This window comes from Belonocnema kinseyi, chromosome 10, assembly GCF_010883055.1.
Source record: "Belonocnema kinseyi isolate 2016_QV_RU_SX_M_011 chromosome 10, B_treatae_v1, whole genome shotgun sequence".
Classification (NCBI taxonomy): Eukaryota; Metazoa; Arthropoda; class Insecta; order Hymenoptera; family Cynipidae; genus Belonocnema; species Belonocnema kinseyi.
This window is the reverse complement of record NC_046666.1, coordinates 85,229,328-85,235,532: the sequence shown is the minus strand read 5'-3', so window position 1 is coordinate 85,235,532 and position 6,205 is coordinate 85,229,328.

Genomic DNA, 6,205 nt, shown 5'->3' with positions numbered 1-6,205 from the left:
CTCTAGAGCTTCGTCTAGTGGCCGCCAGGTTTCGTATTTTCGTGTACAACGTTACCGGCTGATGCCGTTGGAATTGATTGTTGAAATATATTTTTTTACATGTTTTATTATTAGGCTTTGTACTTAAACGTAGTTTTCTTTCGGCTGTTGCATTTCTCAAAGTTTGAGACCGATATTTTATGTATAAAAAAAGTTCGAACGTTCAAAAAATGTTGAGGTTCAGAAAAAATATGAAATAATTTTCAGTGAAGTTCCTACCAAATTGCAGTACCTAAACGTACTTTATTGTACCCTAATAAATCTTCCAAAGTTTCAGCTCGATATTTTATTTACAAAAAAAGTTCTTAGGTTCAAAAAAACATTGAGTGAACCGAAAAAGTGAGGTCGGTAATATAGGTATTTAGCTGTGTCACATGCCCTTAAAGGGATTTTTTTCCGGCAACCTCACAAAATGGGGGAAGGGGTGGCATGCCCTCTAATCCAAAAAATGAATGATTTTGGACCACCCCAATGTACGCGCATCTTTTAAATCGTCCAAATCTATAAAATCTTTGTAAAACGTTCATAAATCTTTGTAGAACGTGCAAAAATCCTTTTAAATATTTTAAAATCTTTAAAATATATTTAAACCTTCTAGAATCTTTAGTAATGCTTTGTAATCTGATGCTCAATACCTGATTGGTAAAAAGCTTGAAATTTTCAACTAATAATTTCTATAATTTGTAAGTTGAATATCACAAAAAATGTATACTTTAGCCAATTAATATCACTCTTTCCTTAAAAAGAAAACACTGGAAAACACGTGTCCATACATGAATCTTGACCAGTTTAGCGGGAAACACGAAGTTCTCCGATTCACATCGTGAGCGCTCGGCTATGAGGTACAATCGGCGGATTCAGCTAACCTCAGGAGACTATCGGAGCGATTCGGACTTTTTCATATAGTGTTTTGCAATTTTCTCAACTGAAGATTACAATTTCTGTTAGCTTCTATCACAGAAAATAAAAATATCTCTTATCACCTTTCACTTTCTCTTTGACTATATTAATTTGTAGACTATTTATATTAACTTTTGTATCTCAATCTATCAATTCCTATAATAGCTTTTATACTATTTGAATATGTCATTATCAATTTTTCTTATTCTGCGCATTAATACATAATATATCAATATTTGCTGTTGAATATACCAATTCTTGTACTAATCATATTAAGTTTTCATATTCTAATTGTAAAGTTTCGTAATTACGTTAACAATAATTTTAATATTTACACGATTTCCCTAAATCGTAATCAGCTATATCAATTATGAATATTAAAATATCAAGTATTATTATAAAATTTTTTCAGTGTAGGCAAAGAATGATTATATTAAACGAGACGTGCACATTTGGGAAAATACCATCTGTGTACATAAACTTTCAAATGAGAAGTTTAATTATATTGATTAAGACGTGCACAGTTAGGACAGTACCATCTGTATACGTGGACTTTTAAATAAAAAGTCTAATAGTGTTAACTGAGACGTACACAATCATGTGACTTATTGAGTGAGACGTGTGCAGTTGGGAGGGTACCGCCAGTGCATTTAGACTTTGAAGTAGAAAATAATCGTATTAATCGAGACATGCATAGTTGGGAGGGTACCATATAGGCATGTGGAATTTTAAGTGGAAAATTAATATAATAAAATATAATATTATTAAATATAAAATTAGAAAATAAAATAAAATTATTATTGAATCATAAAAATTATTAAAAGTTAAATAGAATGTTGTAATAAGAACTAATATAAAATTAATATTGATATTAATAATTATATTATTAATTAAATTAACTAATACTAATATTATTATTATTATTAATATTAAAATATTCATCGACATGTACACAGTTAGGTGGCTATTATCTGTAAACGTGAACTTTGAAGTTGAAAATCTGATCGCAGTAATTGAGATGTGCATACTTGAGCGTTATATATTAAATTACGAAACGAGAATGATAAAATACATAGGAGAACGTGGGAAAAACAAGACGATTTTGCTTTACGATTATTTTTCTCGTACTAAAATACTTTTTTCTGAATTAAAGACTATTGGTTCCTTAAGCAACTAATAATATACTAAAAAAATTCGCATTGCAAAAATTCCGTGTTCTAGTCTTTGTATTGTTTTCTGAAAAAATCTTTTTCGTCCCGTTTTGCTTTCTTAAAGTAAAAATAAAATATATAATGAACAAATTAATTAAAAATACTAAAAAAATAAGTAATACCGTTTTTCTTTTCAAATTGTGTTTTAACGCATTAGTGGACTTGTGTAATGAACATGAATTGATATTTTTACCAAAAACAATCGTTACCGACCTATAGGTAGGATTAAAAAAAGCTTGTCGAGTTGCATTGTTTTTCACTACACTTCTTTGTTGTCGATTTCATTTGTGGAAATCATAGTGGAGAAAAAATACAGAATGTGGGACTCTCCGGTGACTACAAGGATCAATATAATACAGGAAACAGGCTGAAGTTATGTTTTGGGCTACCATGGTTAAAATCAGATCACGCTGTGGCGTTTAATAATGAACTAGTGGAAGAAAAGCCGGCCAAAAGATCGAAACCATTAACTCAATTTATGACTTATTTATGTACTAATTACGTCATTTAAAATTCAAAGTATCCAACTGCAAGGTGGGCTTCATCATTATCAATTCTTAATCTAACAACTAACGCCTATGAACCATTCCACTCACATTTCAACTTTCCAAGCGTACACCTAAATATTTTCTCTTTTACTCACGAATTACTACCTTACCAGAAGGAAATATTGATAAAAATTAATAGTTGGACCGAAACACCCCACACAAAAAATTCGCATACCAGGAGCAGGCATGAATTTCTCGCTGCGCAGCTGGAAAAATATTTGACAGGCAACCTGAAGTCTTATAGCATCGTTGCTAGAGTGAGCACTCACTATGCGCCTCAAGCTTGATATTTCGTTTTTGGTTTGTTTCTGTACTTTAGTATTGCACGTAATAATACGATGACAGAATCACATTGTGTATATTTGTGAACACAGTATGTGGACGAGCATGTTTCGTGTAAGATATAATAAATGTGTTCATATTCAATTTTTCGTTTCGTTCGTTTCCTTGGGCTCAGCTTACTACTTTCTACTTACTCTAGTACAGGTAATTTTCAGGATGAGTTCAGTTTTCTAGTTACAAGAAGGAACATGATGAAGACTTCGACCCAGTTTACCATTACCCGAGCAGGCTAGTCCCCAGTTTACCATCGCCCCAAAATTTTACAAAAACTAATTATTTTATGATAAAAATTATGACTTATTTCTTGGTGGTTGAAAAGCGCTTGTTCTCGTTTTGCATCATACTTGTTTATATAGAATCAAACAAATATTAATGTAAAAATATGTCACTAGGGGCGCCTTTTATTGTGTAAAAAGCAGTATATATATTATCGATGTCATCAGATCACCGATTACCTCAGTGATTAATGCCAAACTTTACTTTATAATACTGAACACATAATATATTGGTCGGCACTATCAAATAGAAAAGAAAATTTATCATAAAAAATACTTAGATACGTCTCAAAATACCATACAATTCATAGCGTCTATAGCTTTAAAGTGCCAAAATTAACTTTATTGTTAAAAAAATTATTATATTTACTAATTATTATATAAACTATCATAGTTAGATTATGAATTTACTATGTAACCTATTATTTTTACCTTAGATTTCATAAACCATTTCTACTCGCGCCCGTCCGTGCATTTTCTCATACAATCTCTTATGTTTCCATGGCTTTTTATGTCTCTTCGAAGTAGGGTCTCATTTACAAATTCTTACCATTCTTTCGGCGGTATGCATCTGAGTGCCCTGCGATTTACTTTACCTTGATCAATTTGTTTCATTATTCGAACATCTTTTATTCTCTCGACATGCCCAAACCATCTTAGAACATTTATATCACATATACCATCTAGTATCTGCTCCACGCTACATTTTTTCACGTCTAAGAAACTAGCACCGCATTTTTTTTAAATTAAAATGAAAACTATCCTACAATTAAGGGCTCATTTAGGGCTTTCAAGGGCCTTCGGTCTTAAATTTTTGGCTCTACAATTTTTTATAAAAAACGTGTTGTGGCGCCTACTTCATATGAAGCTAGCACCGCCACGCCGTCATTTTAGTTTTTTTTAACGATGCGCGATCTGGTTTCACCCGTGAAGCTGGCATCCCCACACCTATAACTCCGAAACCAGTGCGGCAATCAATTCCGGAAGCATACCAAAAATTAAAGGCTCATTTAGGGCTGAAAAGAACCCTGGGGTCAAAATTTTGAGCTCTGCAATTTTTTATAAAAAAAAGGTGTTGCGGGCTGACTTCACATGAGGCTAGCACCACCACTCTTGTAACATCCACACTATTTATTTAATCTAATCAAATTTTCTATAGAAATAAGTACTCATTTAGGGCTGAAAATCCCCACTAGACCTGACCCCACAAACCTTTTAGTCTTTGTTTAAACAATGCCTCTTCTGGTTTCACATGTGAAGCTCGCACCGTCACACGTATAACTCCGAAAAAAGAGTTTCAATCAATTCCAAAATTATACAAAAATTAAGGGCTTATCATGGGTTGAAAAGAATACTAGGTCCCAAATTTTGAGCTATTAAATTTTTTACATAAAATGCATTGCACGCTGACTTCGCATAAAGCTGGCTACGTCATACCTTTAGCTTCAAAACAATTGATTTAATCCGATAGTTATAGGCTTTTTCAGAATGTAAGGGCACCTTTAGTGGTCCGAAAAGGTGACAAAGTATCTTATTATCAAAGTAAACTTTTCAGTTCTGAGAATATAGTCCCAATATGCTCTTCTTACATTTTTTCATGGTGTATGTGATCCTTACAGAAAAATGCAAATTTGATCGCAATATGTATATTCTGATTTTACATTTTAATAATATACTAATAATATACTTTTTTTAATACAGCTGATTACGCTTTATTGTTGAGTTCGGAATGCACAATGCACCAATTTATAGTTTATAACTCATATATAATTTGTTAGTAACAATTATTGTATTCTTATAAACCATAGTGAGCGGTTTTTTGAATATTTTTTATATTTATCATGCAGATTTAGTTTCTAATCAAATTTCGAATAAAATTCAGAGTAAAAAATAATATTCATTTTTTTTAGTCATTAACAAGTATCATTTAAGAAAACTCTCAGAAAGAACAATTTGACCAAGTATGACGAACTTTTTTCAAAATTGCTTTGCTTGACTTTTCAGTAATAGTTTGGCGAAGTAAACACATATTTTATGGTCTATGTGATTATATAAATAAATTGCATAATAAATAATTCATCCTTTTAGAAATTTTGAACCGTTTTTTGCATTCTTTAACAAGTGATTTGCTTGACTACCCAATGACATTTTGATGAGTTCAATGTAATAATAAACGTGATTCTCAACACAAATTGTGTAACTAATTTGCAGTCTTGACAATTTTTAAATGCTTGAAATTGCTAAATGAAACCAATTACTGGGGTTCTACTTTTTCTCCAAAAACAGTGTATTTTTGTATCCAAAGACTTGAACATATTATTTTCTGAGTAGATGTTATGATTATGTATTATAAGAAGAAAGTATGGATGCAAAAATAGTGCAAATAGAAAGAATATCATCCACGAACTCAGACAGTAGGATCACCCTCAGTAATTGGTTTCGGAACATGTTTTTTTAGCTCATAAAAGTTTCTTAGTTTATAAATTTGTCCTTAGAATTTGATTATAATAATTGGGGGTATGTAGAAAGCTCAAAACTGCTAGTCTAGCCCGAGCTAAATCAAAGGTTTATTACTCAAAAAGGCTTTAAAAAAATGCATTAAATTTACAGATTTTTATGAAAGTCCGGAGACGTTTTTCGATACAATTGTTATTAAAAAATTATTTATCGTTAATAATCTGTTAGTTCATGTTTTGAGATTTTCTCTATTCATTAAAATTTAATGTTAGCTTTAGTTAGAAGAAAAATCTTTGAAACCCCTCATCCATACACTTCTATTTTCTAGTCTTATCGACATATTTTTATTTTCTAATAGTGGTTACTCTTGCCATAGAACTTTCCATTTTCAGAGGCAAGAAGAATACATGAATACAATACCCATGCATGCATA